Source organism: Pongo abelii, chromosome 15 (assembly GCF_028885655.2).
Source record: "Pongo abelii isolate AG06213 chromosome 15, NHGRI_mPonAbe1-v2.0_pri, whole genome shotgun sequence".
Lineage (NCBI taxonomy): Eukaryota > Metazoa > Chordata > Mammalia > Primates > Hominidae > Pongo > Pongo abelii.
In genome coordinates, this window is record NC_072000.2 from 48,216,807 (window position 1) to 48,241,176 (window position 24,370).

Genomic DNA, 24,370 nt, shown 5'->3' on the forward strand with positions numbered 1-24,370 from the left:
ATTTTCTATCCCTTCCTTGCTCTCCCTTGCTTCTCGCTCTCTGGCTACTTTAATGAAGCTAGCTGCCATGTTTGGAGTTGCTTTATGGAGAGACCCATGTGACAAGGAACTGAGATCCTTAGACTCTCAGTCCACAGAGAACTGAATCATACTGATATCCACCAAGTAATCTTGGAAGCAAATTATTCATCAGATGAACTTTGAGATGACTGCTGCTTCAGTGGACACTTTGATTGCAACCTTGAGAAAATCCCTAATTTCTGACCCACAAATATTGTGAGACAACAAACATATGTTTTTTTAACAGTTATATCTTGTGGAAATTGGTTAAACAGCAATAGATAACTACTATACCCTTATATCTCCATTCCTGCTTTAGGTTCCTTGCAAATTTTGCAGCTTTTTTGAAATACTGACCTCAGATTTTCACGTTTCTTCTTTCTTTTTTTAACTTTTATTTTAAGTTCAGGGGTACATGCGCAGGTTTGTTACATAGGTAAACTTGTGTCATGGGGCTTGTTGTACAGATTGTTCCCTCACCCAGGTATTAGGCCTAGTACCCATTATTTTTCCCGATCCTCTCCCTCCTCCCAACCTCTACCCTCCAAAAGGCCCTAGTACATATTGTTCCCCTGTATCTGTCCATGTGTTCTCATTATTCAGCTCTTCCTTGTTTTCATTCAAGTTTCAGTCAAAATGTCATCTCTCCAGGGAGAACTTGCTTGACCACTCTTCTTTAGCAGTGCCCTCTTGGATAGTCTCTGTCACATCATGGTATATTATTTTCATGAAAGTGCTTATTATCTGAAGTTATTTTTTATTTTATTTTATTTTATTTTGAGAAGGAGTCTCGCTCTGTCACCCAGGCTGGAGTGCAGTGGCACAATCTCAGCTCACTGCAAGCTCTGCTTCCGGGGTTCACACCATTCTCCTGCCTCAGCATCGCAAGTAGCTGGGACTACAGGCGCCCGCCAGCACGCCCGGCTAATTTTTGTATTTTTAGTAGAGACAGGGTTTCACCGTGTTAGCCAGGATGGTCTCAATCTCCTGACCTCGTGATTCACCCACCTCGGCCTCCCCAAATGCTGGGATTATAGGCATGAGCCACCGTGCCCAGCTCATTATCTGAAGTTACCTTAATTTACTTGTTTGTTTTTTTATTGTCTGTCTTCCCCTAGTTAAAATATAAATCTCTTTAGAGTCCAAACCTTGTCTTTCTGGTTCACAGTTAGTTCCCCAATGCCTAGAAAAGCACCTGACACCTAATTACTAGTACTTACTAATTATTGGTTAAATGAATGAATGAATGAACTTTACTTTGCATTTTCTAAGTTCTTGTTATTGTCCTTTCCTAAAGTAAAAAGAAGTGGTTTAGGGCAAAAACATTTGCTTTTTCTCTTTATCTCTACCTACAGAAGAATTCTTTCTTAAATATGTTTAATCTGCTGCTAATCTTCCTTCTTACAGCTGGCTCGCTATTAACTTCTCCATGTCCAAAGGTCTTCATGAGCAATATTCTTACCATTTTTATTTTGCACAAAATGAGGTAAAAACAAGAAAAATGATTTTGACATATATTACATTTTCAAACTTGTGTTTTTCTGTATTTTGATACTATGTTCATCCATATTTTCATACAGCAACATATTATCCACATTATTAAAATTATTTTATTTTCTTTGTTATGTTTATGCAAAAAGTGTTGGCTTCCTGAGTAAAGTTTGAAATTTAAAAAAATTAAGACTATTAACAATATTAATTATTAATAATTTACTTTGTTTTCCCTAGACTGTTTCTTAAAAAGTTATATATATATATACATATTTAAGAGGTAATAGAATTTTCTTCTTCATCCTTTTTAATACCAATTCTCACTCTCTCATTTGTCCTAAAAAAAAAATCTTTGATTAGATTAAATATAGCTTTAGTTTAGTGAAATCAGGTTAACTCAAAGGCTAAAGGTTGGCCTGCCCATATTTTAATCAAAAGGCAAGTAAGCTGAACTCATTTAGAATTCTACTACAACAGAAAACTTCAGTCGGCTAAATTCTAGATAATCAGCTTTGAACAGATTATTTAGCTTTATTGCGCCTATGTTTTCTGGTATATGAAACGGGAAGATAAAAATAGTAATATATTAATTCCTTCAAAGGAAAGATGAGAAATGATACATGTGTTAGCATTTTGTACACTATAAAATACTGTGCATTTTAGAAAACTTTAATTTAAAAGTATTTCATACAAAGAATGGTAAGTAAAATGAATAAGTGATATGCTTCTGAAATTTTACAAGATTTTGAATATCACTACTCATTTCTCTCCTACCTAGAAAAATAAGAACATGCTGACCTAGTTTTCTTCAATTTACAATATTCTTAAATGTTAAGTCAATTCTTTTATATCTTTACCTCATTTTTTATACTGTGGAGTGACCACAAACAAACAGTAATTTGGAAGCCAAAAATTCTTAGAAGATGCATTAGTTTACCAAATCATAGTGAAATAAAAAATCACAGAAGAGTTAGCCTGAGAAGAAAGCTACAGAAAATACAATATGTATTGGAAGAAAGAAACATTAAAATGAGCTCATTTTTATCAGAAGAAAATGGTTCTTATTTTATAACAGATGCATGTCCTTTCACAATTACAGAAGCTGAAATATAACTGTAATCTACAACCATAAGGTAAGATTTCCATCTTTATGTGACATGAAAAATGTACCAAGCCAAGACTTGCCCATAAACAAAATTGCTTTCTTCCACTCACACTTTAATGCAAGATATCAATCATGTGGTGGATTTTATTACTCAGAATTTAGCTTTGTTTCTTGACAGATTGCTTGCATTCAGATTGAAGTACAATTGTATATCATCCCTATTATATACACATATGAATTTGTGAACCCTTTTTTATTTTAAAAAGAGTACTATAAATGGGAAGAAATACCTGGTGAGGTAGAATGAGTTTGACATCAACGATTTTAACTCAGTGGTATGGTTTTTATAACATGTCATTATTTATCCACAGTAGGTCTGAGGCTGCAGGATTTATGTAATACATCAGGGGATAGCAATGTCTCATGGCTCTATAAAGAATCCCTTTATTTTGACATCTTTTCTTTCTCTTTCATATGTTTCTATTTGTAAAACCATGCTCATTTTGAATAAAAAGGCAGTAACTATACCAAGACAATGCACTGACTAGACAATACATTTATAGGATGCATATTCATAGAGCAAGACCATCAAAAGTACATTTAAAAAAAATAAATCTACTATTACATATACAGATAGTTGGAAGTAGTGAAAACAACACTTATGCTATTTGTGGTCAGGAGTTCTTACACTCTATAAGTAGTTTTAGTTTAAAAGGGGCTATAATGACCTATATCATTCACAGTCTACCATGAATTTAGTATTGTTTGGGCACACAAATAAATAACAATACATATTAAAATGAGGAGATAGAGCTATGAAATGAAGCATTCACACCCAAAGTTGCCATACAATTTTTAATCTACTTCTAGGTAGGAAAGGCATAAAGAATCTCTAGTGCTGTCCTGTCCAGAGGGCCACATTGGGAATTGTATTTGCTGAAGTCATGGCAGATATGCAATCCTACTGAATTCCAGCTTCTCGTGAATAAGCAGAATACTTTAAAAACCTTTTAACCTATCTGTGATGAAAAATACATGCTGGTTTAAACTCCTCTATAACTTTAAATTAGCCATTGCCGCACACTGGGATGCATGGCCCAGTAGCCCTAAAACCATCAAATGTTAAAAAGAAAATAAGCTCTGGGATTCCCCTGACCCCCTTAAAAAAAAACAAAACAAATAAAAAAAAAACACCTTAACCAAGTCCATTTAGATGGCTTTCCTTCTTAGCAAAACATTTAATTTCCAGGACTGCCTTAGCTGTCATACTGTTGGGTATGATTTTTGTTATTGAAAGTAAAGGGTAAAAGCCTGATCCCAATGCAATCAAATTTAACTTGGGATAACTGACTAAGAACCATATTCAAATGCTTAGAAGTGGAGATACTTTTAGATAACTCATCTCTATGTAATCCCTACTTAAATGTGCTTATACAGATGAGTCCTATCTCCACGGCTTTGCTTTAATATTCTTTTAACAATGCTAAAATGAAATATAAGAGCTGCTAAATACATTTCATTATTGTTTTGAGAAGTCTGGTTTAAATACTTGCGTTGTGAGGCATCATGGGCTCAGTGTCTGCACGATCAAGTGTTCAGCTTTCTTAAGGCTGAGTCTCATCAAGCTTAACTTTCAGCTGTGTGGAAATCTGGCTATAAAGGGTAAGTCTAGATTCCTGACAACTGCTTTCTTTCTCCTGCTCTGAGTAAAAGTCAAGAAACTGTTCTCTCATCTAATTTGATAAGAAATACATTTCTCATGGTAATGTCATGGCCCTTTAAAATCCTGATCTTTATGAGAAATTAGTATATGCCCTGTTATTAGTGGCCACAGGATGAAGTTTCCATAGCAAGCTTATACCCCCAAGTTCATTTTTGGAAAACCATTCTCATTATTAACTGTTCTTGATCACATATGTTGTTATACAATTTAACCAGAACACTATTAGTGGCCATTCACCAAGGACTGGAACTAGCACATGGTCTTATAAGATTACCTGGGGTAATATATGATTTTCTTAGTATTGAAGACAGAATCAATATCTGTCATATACAAAGAGTTTAATAAATATAAGGCATTGGATGTGTCGGCAATAATTTCATGAGTATTTTAACATATATTCAATATCAAATAAATCCACTTTTTCTATTTAGTTTTTGTGAAGACTACAAATAATATTCTTAGCATTTTATTTATTATTGTGTTAAATATCATATTAAGCCAGTTTTATGTATTATTTCAGCAAATGTATAAAATACTTAACAGTGCCTGGCATTCAGAAGGAAATCAATAGTAATACTTATCACTATCTGCCTGCATTACACATGTCCCTTTGTAAACTAACCTGCTTAGCTCTACTATGAGTCAATTATACTCCAAGCTGCATAAAGACACTAGTGAAGACCCCCTCTATGTACAGCAGGAATACTTACCAATAGTACATGTGATGTAACCTGTTAGATGTAACCTGTAATACTGTGTGTTTGGTTTAAGTTTCTACATAGGACACGTTTGTGTAGAACTATTCTTGTTGAGGTACAATAGAATTATTAATAATAGTAAGTTAGTGCTGTTACTTCCACTTTCTAGATGAGGAAACTGAGGCTTTAACTTGCCTAAGATCAAGCAAATAACAAGTGGCATAATGAATTTCAAGCTAACACTCCCTGACACTCTAACCCCGGAACTTACTACCATTTTGCTTAAACAGCAGAAAGCTTTTTTCAGCAGTGGTATAATTTGAAGGGCAAGTGAAAGTTTCCAGGCCCTAGAATAAGTTCCAAAGATTTTACTATTTTTAGAAATAAAATTCAGAAAGCAATAAAATATTTATAATTTGCAAAGGTGTCCTATCTCAAGGCAAATCCTAATGAAAAGTATTTCTGGAATAGTATCAGAGAAAGTAAATGATGCTTCTCCCTACTCCATACCAGGCCCATAGAAAATATCCACAATAAACTGTCACATACTTCCACTGAGCCTAAATGTTGCCTTAGTCCCTCTATTAATACTGTAGTCCCACAGCACTTTCAATAGTGTGAACAAGCACACAGGTGACAACTTTTCTCATCCTGTTTTAGGTCCTCTCATTTCTGTTAATAGACTGGAAAAGATTATTGACATTATTTGTTGTAGGTTCACTATTTCCCAGGCGCTATGCCAAATACTGGGACTATAACCATAGCAGACGTAGTACTTGCCCTCAAGGAACTTACAAGCCATGAAGAAAAATGACTGGAAAAAAAAAAACAACCTACCATTACAATGCTGCTAAAATAGTAACATTGAAAAAGCATAGATGTATATACAGAGTAAAGAAGAAAATCAGATCTCAGAATGTGAGTGGTTGTAGGGAACAATTTCAAAGGAGGGTGATATTTGAGCTAATTTTAAAAATATAGACCAAACTTAATTGAAGAAAAATTATGAGAGATAGGTCCTCCTAGGCAGAGAAAACAGCATACAGTAGGTCGATTAAGAATATCGGACAATATGTAAGACTGGGAAGGTAAACAAAGTTAGGTTATGGTTGTTTGACTTGCTAGAGTCTGTCTTTTATCTTAAAGAGGTGGGGAGACATTTAAGCATTTTAAACAGTTACATGACAGAATCAGTTATGCTTTATAAAGTTTTCTAAGTATGCTACAATAGATCCATTGGAAGGGAGCAGTGTTTGGGTAGGGGACTTTTCTGAGGCTGAACCTGCAATAGTCCAAGTGAAAAATTATGAAAACCTGAATTAAGGAAATCAAAGTGAAAATGGAGAGGAGAAGAATGATTAGGGAGATACTGAGGAAGCAGAATTTAATCTCAAAGTCTTTGAGATTAAATGGAGACTTTGAGATTAAATGGAGATGGTAGAACATGGAAATGGGAGGAATCTAGGGGGAAGCCTAGATCTCTAGTTTGAGTGATGATTGATGCATGATGATTCAATTTAATAAAAGAGGGAACACAAGAGAAGGTAGGGTTTTGAATGGAAGGTGATGAACTCAGTTTAGGATGGCTTAAGTTTGACACGACTATAGAGTTTTCATATAAAGTTGCACGATTTGCAGTTCAAAATAAAGATCTGAAGCACAGAAGACAGTAGATCTGATATCTAAGTAATAGTTTAAAAACAAGGGCACAGATAAACTCCTCCAAGAAAAGCAGGTTGAACCAATGAAAGCTGTGATTTGAGATTGTAGGAGACAATGTAACACAGTTATGACAGTGAGCACGACAATCAGATTCCCAAGGTTCAAGTCCTGGTTCCAACACTTATTATGCGTTGAGAGAATTTCTTAACCTCTCTATGTAAAACATGGGTAATAATAGCACCTGCAAGATAAGGTTATTTTGGAATGTTAATATATGTAAAGGCTTAGAACATGCTCTATCACACAGTACATGCGTAATAAATATTAGCTATTGCAATGATGAGGTTGATTGTTGATGATGACACAACAAATTATACAGCTTTTCTTCATTCTAGAGATCTTCGAGTTTAGAAGATAAATAAAAACGGCCGGGCGCTGTGGCTCACGCCTGTAATCCCAGCACTTTGGGAGGCTGAGGCGGGCGGATCACGAGGTCAGGAGATCGAGACCATCCTCGCTAACACAGTGAAAGCCCGTCTCTACTAAAAATACAAAAAGTTAGCCGGGCGCGGTGGCGGGCGCCTGTGGTCGCAACTGCTTCGGAGGCTGAGGCAGGAGAATGGCGTGAAACCGGGAGGCGGAGCTTGCATTGAGCCGAGATCGCGCCACTGCACTCCAGCCTGGGCGAAAGAGTGAGACTCCGTCTCAAAAAAAAAAAACAACAAAAAAAAACACACACACACACACACAAAGAAGATAAATAAAAAACACACAACTAAAAGAAATGCTGAGTGAGTGCTAGAATGGATGGAGATCTTGGTAAGTTAGTAGCAATAACATACCTCAAATTGGACAATAGCAATCTTCGGTACCCAAAAGAGGCACCAGTGTGGAAGCCCAAGAAAGATGTTAGCAAAGATAAATGATTTGTTTAAGGCCAACTCTGCCCATAAACTTCATTTCCTATATAGTACAAAGGACACAGTCCAAAATGAAAAAAAAAAAAAAAACATTTTAAAAAGCATGATGCGTTAAATATATGACAGGCTATCCTGTGGAAGGTGGATTCAGCAGTTTTTTATTATGGCTCTAATTGATCAAACCAAGGACACTAGGGAGAAGTCATAGGAGACAGACACACAAGACAGAGCACCTAAAATCAAACCTACCCACACAGGTAGAATAGGCAGTCTTAGAGGTAATAAATAAAAGTACCCTTTCATAATAGGTGTTCAAGCAAAGATTAAGCTGTGCTTATCAAGTATACAATAAAAATGATTCAAACATCATTTTTGAAGGTCTGACTAGATGATATTTTATGGCCTTTTCCTATTCTAAGATTATGTGATAGCTAAAATAATTGAAACACTTTATATCTCTAATATGCATGGAACAGTTTGGGGTTATTAGGGGATACTGTTACCCCCTAGTATCATCACTAATTTTTTTATTGCACTTCCAACTATAAAGGGAAGCTGAAGAACCTTCTGTGTTCTCATAGGAAACCTTATAAATGGAGCCTATCCCTTCTCTTTCAAAACAGATGAAATCCCCACTAGTATTTTTACCAAGACTTGGAGGCATATTCTATCGACTTCTTTCCTTCAGGATGGACTGATTTTCTCTAATCTGGATTTACTATATCCTCAAGTTTTCTACTTAAGATAGCTGGCCAGATTTATGCTACTTCTGATTTTGTTGTTTGTTTTTTAAGTAAATATCTGGCTTCATTTTCCCCTGTGTCACACAAAACTCATAGTACCCTAGATAATTAAAGAAAAGTCTAGGGCACATCTATATTTTTACATTATTTCCACTATTCAAAGAGACTCCCCAACTTAAATAAGCACTCAATTAATCACCTGTAGATATAGATAGAACTAACATATACCTTTAAAGTGAGGTTATTAAGTGATTAAAGTCAAACTGTATATAATATCTAGCATATTTATGTTAAGTAAAAGTAATGGTAATATCACTTTTAGTGATGAAAGTGACATTTATGCATTATTTTAGGGATAAAAGAAATAAGCACAAGTTACCAAAAAACATAAGATAACCAGATTCCAAAGGTTGTTCTCATTTAAAAATATGCACACTGTTTATAAACATTTTATAAATGCTTACTTATAAGCATTTATAAAATGCTTATAAATAAGCACAAAGAAAAAAGTAAGTCCTCCATTCTAACTAACTAGAAATAACCACTAAAAATAAGTGTTTTCCAACATATTTTTCAACAAGCTTTTAATGCCTGTATTCCATTAATTTTGTTTTGTTTTTAATCACAAATAATGCCGCTATTATATCCCTTTAGATATCTGTATTAAATTTCTATTGATGTGTAACAAATTACCACATATTTAACAGACCTATTTATTTTCTCACATTTCTGTAGGTCAGAAGCCCAGGCACAGCATGGCTCAGTCCTCTGCTCAGAGTCTCACCAGGATACATCGAAGTATTTTTCTGGGTCTGCAAACTTATAGGAGGATTCTCTCCCAAAATCAATAGTTGTTGGCAGAATTCATTTTCTTGTGACTGTAGGATTGAGTTTCTTGTTTTCACACTGGTTGTTGGCCAGGGGCAGCCCTTAGCTATTAGAGGCTATCCACAATTTCTTGCCATGTGGCCACCTTCATAGGCCCTCTCACAACACAGTTATGTGCTGCTTCAAGGCCAGCAGGGGAATATGACACTTCCAATCAAGAAGGTCCCAGCCCCTTTTAAGAGATCATCTGATTAAGTCAGGCCCACCAGAGCTAATTTATATTTTGATTAACTCAGAATCAACTAATTTAATCATGAAGTAAAATCCATCCTCTTCATAGGTTCTGCTCACACTCAAGGAAAGGAGGTAATAAAGGGCCTCAATATCAGGGACTGAGATTTAGGAAGCCATCTCAGTATTTGGTTTACCACAAAATCCTACTATATAATTTTTTCCAGATTGTTAATCAATTTGTCCATTGAGTTTTGGGGCTTTTTTTTGTTTGTTTGTTTGTTTGTTTTGAGACAGAGTTTCACTCTTAATGCCCAGGCTGGAGTGCAATGGCGCGATCTCGGCTCGCTGCAACCTCCACCTCCTGGGTTCAAGCAATTCTCCAGCCTCAGCTTCCCGAGTAGCTGGGATTACAGGTGTGTGTCACCATTTCCAGCTAATTTTGTATTTTTAGTAGAGACGGGGTTTCTCCACGTTGGTTAGGCTGGTATTGAAGTCCTGACCTCAGGTGATCCACCTGCCTCAGCCTCCCAAATAGTGGGATTACAGGCATGAACAACTATGCCCAGCCGTCCACTGAGTTTTAAGTAATCTATTACCCATGTATTCAAAATTCTAAATCTGATTCATTAAATATCTGCCAAGCACACACGAGTACACATACATATGAACCTGGGCCCATTTATGGACTTTCTGTTCTTTTTAATTAATCTCCATAGGTCTTCATTTACTACATCATAATATACACTTACAATATTGAGTCTTCTTTCTTGAGCAATGAATAGCTCACAAATTTTCCAAGTCTTTTTCATTTACATCCCACAGTAAAATTGTGCACTTATTTTACATAAATGTTGCTAGTTGTTGTTAAGATATTTTACAAATAAATAGGTTTTTAAAATTTTACTGTGATTTTTTTGTTTGTTTGTTTGAGATGGTGTCTCATTCTGTCACCCAGGCTGGAGTGCAGTCACGCAACTGTAAGTGGATCTTTACTGGTCATGCCTTTTGACTGATAGTTTCTCATGTATGAAAAAATTAATTTAAAAAATATCCTATAACATTTCTAAATTGATATTTTTAATAAACTTTAATTTCCTCAAGTTTCACAGGTAGACAAAAAATAGTTGTAAAGATTAATAATATTCAAATAGATATATCTTTTATCTTTGTTCATTGTCTTATTTCATTGGTTAAAGATCCACAATAAGGTGAAAATTGCGGTAATAGCAGCATTCTAGTTTGTCCTAATTATGAGAGAAATGCCTAGAGTGTTTCAATAGTAAATCTCAGTTTGGTTATTTGTTTCAGATAAATTATAGAGAACCAAAAGCAAAGAGCAGAAACAGATGTTGTATTTTATTACTTATTTATTATATAAATCAATATTATCTTACTTTTTAAATTTCTCCATGACTTTTTAATATGCTACATGTTCTAGCATTGTACCATTTTTTTAGTTTTGATAAACTTTATTTGGTCATTGCCATATATAAATTTTTAAATATAAGTTGAATTCCATTTACTGTCTTTTTTTTTGAGACAGAGTCTTGCTCTGTCGCTCAGGCTGGAGTGCAGTGGCGCAATCTTTGGTCACTACAAGCTCCACCTCCTGGGCTCACGCCATTCTCCTGCCTCAGCCTCCATGAGAAGCTGGGACTACAGGTGCCCGCCACCACACCGGCTAAATTTTGTATTTTTATTAAAGACGGGGTTTTACCATGTTAGCCAGGATGGTCTTGATCTCCTGACCTCATGATCCGCCCGCCTCAGCCTCCAAAAGTGTGGGGATTACAGGCGTGAGCCACCGCGCCCAGCCTCCATTTACTTATTTTATACAGGGATCAGGGAAAGAAGTAAGTGAGATCAAGGGAGCACGCAATGACATTATATTTGGCTACTTTTTTTATCAGGATTATGCTGGTCTCATACATATTTTTGAAAGTTTTACATCTGTTTCTATGTCATGGAACAGTTTAAAAAGTATGGTACTTAACTATTCTTAGAAGGATTATAAAAACTTTCCCATTTAACTAGCTGGACCTAGTGCTTTTTTGGAAGAAGATTTTAGTATTTTTTTTGGCTATGGTATTTTAATTGTCATTTTATAAGATTACTTTTGATTCATTGTTGGTAATTTTCATTCCTCTAAAAAAGCATCTATTTTTATAAAGTTTCCCATAACATTTACTTACAAATAATAAAATTCCTATCTTTGCTTATATTTCATTTTCATTCCAATTGTTATATTTGTATTTTCTCTTTCTAACTTATTTACTGTTTCTTATTTACTTTATGCAGGGGTTGTGTGAGGAATTTCAAATAAAGAACTTTTGATTTTGTAATATATTCTGAAAACATTCGCTTAAACACAAACACTCAATAATCACGTGCAGTTGAACACATCCATGAATATTCTGACAGTTTCTCTCATTTTGTAATAAATATATTCCAGGAAGAAACTTCCTTTGCTTCTTGAATGTGTTTTCCACTTGACCAGTAGCATCTTTTAATAATTCTAGTGGTTTGGCTCCATTTACTCATTAAATAGGAAGTCTAACCAAGTACTTTTCTGCTTACTTGAGCTTACTCAGCCGTAAATCCCTAGCAAGTCCCCAATATCGTGCGGTTTCTTTGCTAATCCAAGCCTGCTTTCTGACCTGTAAATCAGAAGCTATTGTGTGGTTACAACAAGGTATCCTCCCATTACTTTACATAGCTTGTTCGCAAAAGGATTTAATTCCTCCTCTCTGTAAGTTCTGCGTTTAGTCTAATTTATTCTGCCTTGTCTGTAGCAAATATGTTTTTACATCTATTTACACTGATAGTTTTTCTGAGTGTCCAGTATTGATGCAGATAATCCCATTTCAATATTTATTGGTCAATTTAATGGGAATTCTTGAAGGAAAAAGTAAAAATCTGAGCTGACTTTGTCATCTTACTTACAGGTTCAGGAATTAAGAATATAAATATACATGATGTAGCCACCTTAAAATATTTTCTATCATAACCCCAAATTCGTAATATTTTAATTATTTAATAATTTAAGATATAAGGAATCATGTGACATATAACAGATTTCCCATTTTAAATACTTTAAATGCTAATATTGTATAATATTTGGGTCAGTTACTTTGTCAGATATATAATTTCACAGATATTGTTAAGACACATTCTCCACACCTAGTTCCCCTCTGGCCAGAAGAAACCACTATATTGAAAGAGATATATATACATATGTATATACACATATACATACATACTGACATATATATACATATACACATATATACATATACACATATACGTGTATATATATATCCATATATATATATCCATCCTATATATTTTCATATTTTACATGAAATATGAACATCACTCCCCTACTACTCTCTGTATTTTCTGCTAATGTCTCCAGTTGGGAAAAACCAATTGGAAATCAGAGGTCTTAGCAACTCATTGATGTAATCTACCAGTGTCTATGTAAAATATCCACCCCATATATGGTTTCATATTTTACATAGACATATAAACAATAAACAATACATACTACTATTTTGTATATTTAAGATTTGAGTAATAATAAAATCCTTAATGTCTTTTCCTTTTTTTGTTGTTTTTAGAGATAGTCGCACTCATGTGGAACTATGGTGCAGTGGCACGATCCTAGCTCGCCACAGCCTCAGACTCCTGGGCTCCAGCACTCGTCCCACCTGAGCTTCCCAAAAAGCTAGGACTTCAGGCATGTACCACCACACCTGGCTTAAAATGCTTAACTTGATCATCATCCTGCAACTTAATTTCTTCAACCAATATTATTTCATTAAGATTTATTTGGATGGTAGAGGTAGGTAGTATATCAGTCCATAACGTTACAATTTGTATATTCACTTCCCTTTTGATGAACTTGTTTCTCCTACTTTTTCAATGGAAAACAATGTTTCCTTATGAATAAACACAAAATTCTTCTGAGGAATATACCAAGAGTTGAATTTTGGATCGTTGTGGACATGCCAACTTTGCTTTCAAAACAGAAGCCTCTATTTATATTCCAACTAACAGATTTGTAATTATTTCTCCACATTTTCACCAAAACTTTGATTAATCAAACTTTTCAGTTTTGTTCATCTGAATGGTGTAAAACAACATTTAAGCAGTTTGAATTTTCATTTCTTTAAATGCTAATAATTTTCTGTTAATTTTTATGCTCAAAAATTTTCATTTGCTGTCCAGTCATTCTCCACCCTTATCCACCCTTGCTCTATACCCTGTTGTCAGAGCCATATGGACTACATCAATTGATTTCTAAGTCCTTTGATTTCCAATTGGCTTTTCCCAACTGGAGACAGACATTAGCAGAAAATCCAAAGAGGAGTAGGGAATTGATGTTAGATATCTCCCTGCTGGCTGCCATGGGTTGGTTGTGTCTCCCTACCAGAATCTATCGCTCCTGTCAAACCAGGTGTCTTATCCTCATCTCTCTCCTCATACCTTCATATTTCTCTCTTCTGCTGCTGACTCTGTGGAACTAGTCTATTCCTCGTTGGCTTCCTGAATCCTGCCCTTACATTTCTAAAGCGTCCTTGTATTAAATCTCTTCAAATTCTCCTTGTAAGTATGCCATATGATTCCTGCTGAACCTTGATTAATACAATATTCTGCAGTCAATTTTCCACTGTACATTTTCTCTTATCAATTTATAAAAGTTATTCTCATACTCTATCAATCTTTAGTCAGTTATATTAATCACAAATGCTCAACATGCAGCTTGCTTTGAACTTCAGGAGATCTCTTGTAGTATGAGACGATATAGATATAACTTAAGGTTGTGAAACACATTAAATAGTTGCCCCTTGTTTAAGAAATTATTTTCTATCCCAATTTTCTAAAAAGATTCTGCTATAATTATTTTTAGAGTTATGGGTTTGCTTCTCTAAACAGATCTTCAATTTATTTTGTGTATGGAAAAAATTAAATATTTTTGTTTTCTGCCTGGTTAACCAATTCAGTAACATTTATGGAATGAACCATCCCTTTCCAGTGCTCCATGGGAATCAGCTAAACTCTTGCCCTTCTGATAGTTATCATTTCAGTTTTTGCCCTAATTAGATTGAATCATTTTTCTATTTATTGCAATCAAAACAGTCTTGATAATGTTAACCATATGATATGCTTTAAAATGAGGATTAAGTGAAGATGGAAGGGCCCAACAAATTAGTAAAAATAAATAAAGTATGTGATTGGTGAAGGCCTTAGTAATCTCCAGGAAATCAAAGATTCAGTTAAGTAGAGAAACAGTAGTAAAAGTGGTAGTCAAATTGGACACTATATTATTAGGCGAGATCTCGGCTCGCCACAACCTCCACCTCTCAGGCTCAAGGGATCCTCCCACCTCAAGTGTGTGCTATCATGCCTGGTTAATTTTTGTATTTTTTTTGTAGAGATTGGGTTTTGCCATGTTGCCAAGGCTGGCCTCAAACTCCTGGGCTCAAGCCATCCACCTGCCTCTGCCTCCCAAAATATTGAGACTACAGGTTGGAGCCACTGCATCTGACCAACAATAGTTCTAAATAATGACAATATCCAATACGTAGTCTTAGGGTCGGGTAGTTGAAATAGCATGAAGGTGAAGGTAATGGAATTGAGGAGGACAAGAAACTTAAGGCAAAGTGTTCATAAACATCCATATCCTGATGTTGACCTTACTGAGGAAAATATCAGAAATAGCCAGCTATATTTATTTCATCATATAAAAACACACTTAAACTCTATTCCATGCCAATTTTCCAAGTAATAAATATGATAAAAGATACACATTTTCAAAAATCAATGTGTATCCATGCCACTTTTCTAATTAATAAACATGATAAAAGGGATACATTTTCAATAATCAATATGTTTATTAAAACCCACTAAGGTCTTAAAATTTATTTCAGATATAAAGATGGAAGGATGGATACTAAGATGAGAGGATGGATACTAACCAAAAAACATATTTTAGATCTGATAAAGATGAATGAAGAAGAAATAAAATTTCCAATGCAGTAATAAGTAGCATTTAATGAGTATTTATCTGCTTTATTTATGGGTGCTGTACCTTACTTATGTTAGTTCATTCAATACAGTAGGATGTAGAGCAAGGAATCAAACCCTGAATGAATAGACCACTAAAACACATGTCTCTGATACATTCCCTACATACTTACTTTCATCTGCAATAAAAATTTTACAGAATAAGCCAAATACAATGTTTTGATAAATGAAAACTTCAGTTACTAAAACATATTTTGTTATTGCCTTACAAACTTATTTTATTCAGTAACATATCAGAACAAATTGTAGCATTACCATACATATTTACAATTTTTTTTTTCCTATTACAGCTCTATTGAACTTCTCTCTAATTAATTAAAAATCTCATCAGGAGATAACCTTTACTTTGACACAACATCTTTCAAATATATTTCTGAAACACCATTTATTATATCTTCTAAAATATCAACTTAGAAAAGCTTAGACTAGAAATAAAAGGGCTGAATTAATTAGTCAACAATGATTAATTAGACATTTATCTATAGTAAGATTTCAAATCTCTTCATTTCCTTGGCTCAATGCCACATATGTTTATTTAATGAGATCTCTATCTTCTATGAAGTTATGCAGGGTTACAAATTCTGGCATTTAGATGGATACATTTATTCTGATAATAGTTGGCAATGATAGTATATTCTGTATAATTTGAGTAGAAAATACACTTATTTCTGTTCTAAAATACATTTTAAGAAGTTTAGGCACCTGAACTAAATTATGTCAGTTAGCTGATCTTTTAAGTAAATAAATTTGTTAAGTTTAAATAGATAAATTTGTAGCATTTTTTCTGTGAGTCAGCCTAATTTAGGGCATAAAAACATCTTCCAAGAATATGTTAGATTCCTTTGACTTGATTTAAAATAACTTTTCCATAGATGATGAAATTCCTAATTATATAAACAATCATTAACTGAGGCATAGAAAAACTGTGTGCATAAAGATTGTTGTGGTGGTTGTTGGCTGTTTAAAATCACATCTGCTAGCATTATTTGGTTAAGATTTTTCATGCTCTGCTTAAGCATTTACATATTTCCCAAGTGAATTCTCCTCTAAATATTTAGGTTTAAGGAAGAATTTTCCCTAGACATATTAAGTGGTTGGTTTCTAAGTTAATTTTCATTTCTTAATCAGTTCCTGCTTACATATTTTGACTTTACCATGTCCATTTATATTATTCCTTTATCTTCAATGGTGTGGGGACATAACATGAAATCAAGAACTGTGGCAAATTTAACTAATTTTATTTAAGACTGTGAATATAGATAGATATAAAATAAAAGTAAGGACGATCATAACTTAGAGTTAATCTTCTATTTAACTTTGTTGAATGAATATGGTGCAACTGCTTTAACTGCTTTTCTGTTTAAGTTGTTAAATCTTCTGACATTTTAATTTATGCATAAGTGCTTTGGGTTACTAGAGTTGCCTTAACAATTACCAAAACTTGCTGGCTTAAAAAATAAATGTAATTTTGGCCTGGCACGGTGGCTCATGCCTGTAATCCCAGCACTTTGGGAGGCCAAGGCGGGTGATCACTGGAAGGCAAGAGTTCGAGACCAGCTGGCCAAAGTGGTGAAACCCCGTCTTTACTAAGAATACAAAAATTATCTGTGGCGTGGTGGTGCACACTGTAGCTGTAACTACTCTGGAGGCTGAAGCAGGAGGATCGCTTGAACCCAGGAGGTGGAGGTTGCAATGAGCCCAGATGGCGTCACTACACTCCAGCCTGGGTGACAGAGTGAGACTCTGTCTCAAAATAAATAAATAAATAAATAAATAAATAAGAGGCTGGGCGCAGTGGCTCACACCTATAATCCCAGCACTTTGGGAGGCCAAGGCTGGCAGATCATAAGGTCAGGAGATTGAGACCATCCTGGCTAACGTGATGAAACACCTTCTCTACTAAAAATACAAAAAATTAGGCAGGCGTGGTGGCATGCACCTGTAGTCCCAGTTACCCAGGAGGCTGAGGCAAGAGAATCGCTTGATCCCAGGAGGTGGAGGTTGCAGTAAGCCGAGATTGTGCCACTGCACTCCAGCTTGGGCCACAGAGAGAGACTCCATCTCAAAAAAAAGAATTTATAAAAAAAGAGAGAAAAAAAATAAATGGAATTTTATCCTCTCACAGTTCTGGAGGCCAGAAGTCCAAAGTCAAAGTATTGGCAGGATTGGTTGTTTCTTAAGGCTCTAAGAGAGAATCTGTTCCGCAACTCTCTCCTAGCTTCTGATTGTTACGGGCAATCTTTGGCAGTCTGTGCTTGTAGACAAATCACTCCAGTCTCTGCCTCTGTCTTCGCATGGCTTTATACCACATTTATAGCACATAAAGACACATTTGATTGGATTTAGGGCCCACCTGGGTAATTCAGAATGCTCTCATCCTTAATTATAAATGGTTAAAAAAAAAAAAAAAAAAAATTCAAATAAAGTCAAATTCACAGGTACTGGGAATTAGGATTTGGACATATCTTCTTGGGGACCACAATTCATCCTACTACAATAAGTTTCATTACAAATTATTTTAAAGCATTGTTCAAATGAAATCAGATACCTGACATCAATTACATTATTATGCATTACAAAACCATTTTCATTCGGTTTCTTTTCTCTGTGAATGTTATGGATCAAAAAACAAATTAATTTGTCCTTACCAATATTTTTATAGTCACACTCACAGTATTTGTTTCAGATATTTTTGAGTAACGTTTTGCTGGTTGATCACCACATAAGTTATTTTTTAATTGATTTTATTACCATGTTAATCTGATCAAAATAATCATCCCAGAATAATATCCTCTGTAACAAGCAGAGAACATGAATATAACTGCATTCTTTTTCACAAGTCAATAAAACATTAATGTAGCATTTGGTTGATTTTCAGTGAACATTTATCTCTATGCAGAGTTGAATTATCATCATAACTCTCTATTCAATCAATAGTATACACTTTTGACATCGATTAATTTCATTAGTAATTTCCTGATTCCTGGATATAGAATTTGTAACTCTTTTTAATTAGTTCACTCAACACGTCCATGAGAATAATAAATATATCCCTATTATAAACTGACCAAAGAGTGATGAGATAATTAATTTTTAAAAAACTAGCAAGTGGCAATTAAATAACAAATTGATATAGCTTTAAAGTCAAACTCCTAAAAGAAAATCGGGTTACCTTTTGTATGCTCTATAGATAGGCATCAATTTCCTTGGGCTTGAAATGTAATGTTCAGTGTTCTCAAGGGCACAGTGTTAATTAAGTCAAGTAGAGGACTTTGGGGAAGCAAGTGCTAACTTACAGATCTAAGATACCATATAATTAAAGGAAGGCATGAGGAAAGTAAACTTACTGCTCAGTCTACAAAACATTTATTTGAAAATTTTACAGGCTAGTGAGCATGGATGGATGGAATCCATTTTGTGTGTGTATGTGTATTTCTTGCTTCATTATGTTTCTATTACTGTTAACACTATATTCACTGCTTTCAGTCATTAGAACAAAACAAATAGTTAAAAAGTAAAGAATTCAACCAACAATTTATCCACACAAAACTAGGAAAATTTGACTGATCTCTGTTTTTAATAAAATTGACAAAAAGATTGGCTGTTTTGCCATCAACTAGTCAAAAGTGTTTAAATTTCTAATTTATTCTCAAGGTAAAACCACACATTGGCTTTAGGCATCAATATAGCTTTTACTGATATAAGTGGTTGCATTTATTGTTATTGTGAAGACTAAAAAAGGGATGAGAACCACTAATATCCCAGGATTTCCTGATTGAAATGTACATTACCAGGTGTTTTCACTTTTGTTGCTTCTTTTAAGACCCCCAAAAAGTTTTTATGGCATTAACTATTACAATTTATTAAACACAACTAAATAATAGTCCAGGAGAAAACCCCAGAGAGATATTTATAAAGTTAAGGGCTTCTATTATTTTAACAGAATAAATTTAATGCATTAGTTAGCAATATAATTAATTTGAAAACAATAAATATGAATGCAGTAATGCGAGTTCATGGCTTTTAAAGCAGATCCACTTTCTTGAAAAAAAATTTTAAAATATAATTGGTTCAGCTATATGTTAAAATGAAACAGCAGAGTGCCTCTGGCTCTCTGAACTCTAATCATCTTGGCTTCTGTGAAAAGATAATTGAATTTCTTATCTAAATATTGAATATTCCTCACCAACTAACTGAAAGTCAAAATTCTTTTCTGGATAAAGCTTTAAATTATCAGGTATGATCCTGGGTTAATTATAGGACTTATATATATTATATATTAAAATAATTTTCAGATCATCTTGGTTACTTTTCAAAGTATGAATGTGAAAATCCATATTTCAAAATCAAGAATGACTGAAAAGCTAGTATTTAAATTAGAATTGACTGCTTCTCAACATCTAGCTGAGTTTCACCAAATGTTTAGTGTCTGTCACCAGATAATTTGAGTATTTATATACAAAAATTGTTATTTAAGAATTTTAAATGAGAATGTTCGGATTTTATAATTTTTGATACCCCATAAATTTATATTTCCAAATGTGAAAATAAATGAAGACCATCCAAATGAGAATAAGCTAAGGCTATTTATTCAGAGCTTGCTATAGCCAGAGAATCAGTCACTATCACCTGCATCTTGCAGAGATTCAAAAACAGTTGGAAGGAGTGCAGTACAAAAACTAGAGAAATTGGAAGCCTTCGCGTATGCTCTGATTGGAGCTTGTTCAGCATAGGAAAGCTGAAGCCTGGCTAAATAGAAGTAGGGCATCCTATGTTGGTTATGGAGTAGTCTTTTGTTTTCTCTAGTTAGTCCTAAATTAGAAACGGGGCAAAAATTAGGGATGCTGGTAGTTATTGACCAAGTTTTGACCATACAGAGCTGATTGCTACAGAGGTTGTGGTTTTTGGCTTCCAGGTCTGATTGCCACAGAGGTTGTGAGTCAGAGTTCTGTTTTTATGTATGACCTGGTCATTGTCCATTTACATATTCAGTCTCTCACAGATATATAAATATTTCATTATAAAATTAATACTATAAGGTCAATCTAATATTAATCTGTAGTAAAAGTTCCTCTTTGATTTATTAAAACTTTGCAATATTTATTTATATTTCATCCATAAATTAAAAATAAGGTATGGATTTTCTCTTAAATTAGATCAAATTCTTCAAATACAATTCAAATATCTTCCTCCAATAACTTACAAAATAAAAAGTCCTAGTATTCAAAGACAAGTTGCTACTAATCAATCAAAAAATATATAAATATTTAAAACATGGTTCAGAAAATTTTCACCTAAAATATGACACTAGCTTTATTGCCCCAAATCAGTCATTCTTTGTATCTCTAGGTTGTCTCTGTTTATTAACTCATATGTCTAAGACAGGATTTTTCATTTTCTCCTCTGACTCCACATTGGTCCAATGATCCTTATGAAATCACTGATGCCCCCGGACCCAGCCCTCTCCAGCAGCTCCTCCTACTGTCACAATTCTAGTTTCAGCAGAAAATGTGTATGTACTTTCTAAAGCTCTAAACATTCTACTGGTTTAGTCTTCCAGTATTTATTGCTTATAGATATTCTATTATATACTTACATTCAGCTCCTCACCAATAAAAAAGACAAATTTTAGATCATTTATGAGCAGGACTAAAATTGTTTATGTTAGAATTAATCACTAAAATTTCAAAGTATTACAAATCAATAAATACAGCAAAGAAAAAGGGTGGTGAAAAGTACATATTAATATCAGTCACATTTCAAAAGTGTACACTGAAAGCAGGAGAAAAACAATGGTAATACCTTCTAAATTAAATATTGGCAAAAAAAAAATTTCTTAACATAAAATTAAATGAAAAACAAAGTAAGCTAAAGAAAAATGGAGAGCACATTTCTATTTTTTTCATTCATAAAACTTGTATTCTACTTATATCAGTTTATTACACATGTTCTTAACAATGATTAAGATTAAATTGTTCATGAAAATTTCATAAGACATTAAACAAAATAGCTATCATCTCAAATTATTTCCCTATTAACTGTTTTTACAGCACATTCATGTTAGGTAAGTATTTTAAAAAATCACAAAAGCAAAATACCTTTAAAAGTTGAACACATGAGTTTTGTCTTTTACTGCTGTACTTGATATACATGAAGTAATGGATATCAAGCAATTCACTTTACAGCATCTTTATTTGTACATTTGTTGTTAGGTTGCTTAAAATATTTAAAAATAAATAAATAAGAGTTGCAAAAATAAGGCTAGACATGGTAGCTTACACCTGTAATACCAGCACTTTGGGAGGCCGAGGCAGGCAGATCACTTGAGGTCAGGAGTTTGAAACCAGCCTGGTCAACATGGTGAAACCCTGTCTCTACTAAAAATACAGAAATTAGCCAGGCGTGGTGGTGGGCGCCTGCAATCCCAGTTACTGGGAAGGCTGAGGCAGGAGAATGGCTCGAACCTGGAGGCGGAGGTTGCAGTGAGCCGAGATCGCACCATTGCACTCCAGCCTAGGTGACAGAGCAAGACTCTGTCTCAAAAAAACAAACAAACAAAAAAGAAAGCAAACAACAGATAACTTTACAAAGAATAGGAATCATTTCTGCCCTTCTCTAGGGGAAATTGAGTGACAGCTTTGTATAAAGGAACATTTCCGAAGCTATAGTCCAAGGTGTACACATTGAAACTGCATTCCACCCATTCATATGTTCAGGATATTATGCCTATGGGGTACCTATTTCTACAACAACCTTGTAAATAGTCCCACTGACAGGGCTCAGAACACTCCCAAAGTACCGTGCCTTGGCATGCTGAACTGAAAAGAGGGGCTCAGAAGTAAAATCTTTCTGACCTTCTCCTGCTCTTCTTTCTCCCGGTCCCCTTTCTTCACCAACTCAGGCCATGGACCCTGAAATTTCTCCTCCCCAAGGCAGGTCAAAGACACCAGAAATCCTCTCCCCCAAAGCCAAATGTAAAATGTAAAAATATTATTCTAGCCTTTTCTTGCCTTTCTGTGTGAGAGCTAGCCATAGAGAAATTCCCTGACCTACCTTGTCTGTTAGTAGGTCATAAGGCCCTTATTCCAGAAGGATTCTTGTCTTATATCCAGAAGGAAGGAATGCCACACATAGAAGCACAAGAAAAATATAAACACGCAGGCCTGGCTTTGTTTCTCCATTCAGTCTATCAGCATTAGGTCACTCCCTTTTTCTCAGATTACATTTTTGCATGGCTGTCTACTCTCTGTCTCATCTAAGAATTAAAATGGACAGTTTTTCCTTGAGTCTTTGCATCTTCAATTTGAAGCCTCTCATGTCTTGTAAAACTTTGATTAAATAAATATTTTATGCTTTTCTCCTATTAATCTGTCTTTGCTTTCTTTCAGACCTAGCCAGGAACCCTAAAAGGGTTATGGAAACTTTTCCTTCCTTACAGTTTGCACAACTACAACTAAAACTGGAACAAATTACCCTTTAATCCAATATTAGGACACACCAACATATAGGTGCTTTCCTTTGCCTAGACATAGAGGCAGTTATAACAGAGGTCCTTGTGAGGCCACAATTTAGCAAAATACTGTATCAAACATTTATAGCTTATATGAAAATTTCACATCCCCATATTGCCCACCTAAAGATGAAAACATATAACTCCCTAAATCTTAATTGGCCCTATTCTAATGTAAAACATAAAAAACCATATAGGAAAAAACAGAAATTCAAATAGAAGTAACCTATACCTTTTTTAAAAATTATTTTCAGGGCATATGGATGACAAATGGTCCACTGTGTTTTAGAATGAAGTAGATAAATTTGAGAAGCCAGCTAATTTTCACCTTCTTCTCCTGCTTCAGCTTCATCTCCTTGGGTATCTGATGTGCAAAATGTCAAGTAGTTTCTCAGTAGTTGCATTATTAGCATGCTATCTTTATATGACTCTTAATGTATTGAGTCCAACAATGGCTTCATCAAAAGCTGTCTTTGCAAGACAGCAGGCTTTCTCCAGAAAGTTCAGATTCTCACAATACAACACAGAGAGCTTATAGCCCAGACCCAGTCTGATAGGATGTGTTGATTGCAATTCCTTTTTCTGATTTCAAAAGCTTCTTGATGTGCTTGTTGTGACTGATCCACAATCCCTTTCTTATCATCACTAGCGGCAACCTGAGCCAAATAACAAAAGTAGCCTCCTTTTGCTTTTAATAGATTTTGCTCTGTGCTTATGAAGCTTTGGGGATCAAGAACTCTTCCAAAAGGGACAGTACATCATTTACAGATAGCTCTTAGCTCACTTTCCATTTTCTCTCTGTATTCTCAAGCCATCTGCTGTTTTTCTCAGCAGCTTCTGTCATTTGCCCAATACTTGAGACGAAGCTCCAAGATGACCTACAGGCTCCTGCAACATTTTTATAAGCAACTGTAAGAAGATTCCTCTCCCAATAAAAAAAAATTCAGTTCCTTGCTTAGTTACAGACATCATGCAGTCTTTCATGACAACATATTGCTCAGCCCATTTGGCCTTCTGCACCGGGATATTTTTACCCATGACTGAATGTTCTGTGTCAGAAGTGGTTGGCGGTAGACGAATGGGGGCTCAGCAATCTTTGGATGGTGAGAGTGGCAAGGCTCAAACTCTGTCCCTAGATCTTGCTGCTCACACGGTCTGTGTTTCTATTTTCAATTTGTGGCAAAATGTATAAGAAAGTGCTATGAAAGGAATATTACTTGTATTATTTCCTCATCACTAAGTTCTTTATAGTAGCTTCTTTTCCCTTGTGGAAGAGAGTTCCAAACAGAGCCTATGAATCCCTGAA

The 24,370-nt window shown here is 34.7% G+C and overlaps 1 pseudogene; it reads right to left on the minus strand.

Annotated features, from left to right (window-relative positions):
* Positions 1 to 23,381: 23,381 nt before the first annotated feature.
* LOC100448966 (14-3-3 protein zeta/delta-like) lies at positions 23,382 to 24,129 on the minus strand (annotated as a pseudogene).
* Between the last annotated feature and the right edge of the window lie 241 nt (positions 24,130 to 24,370).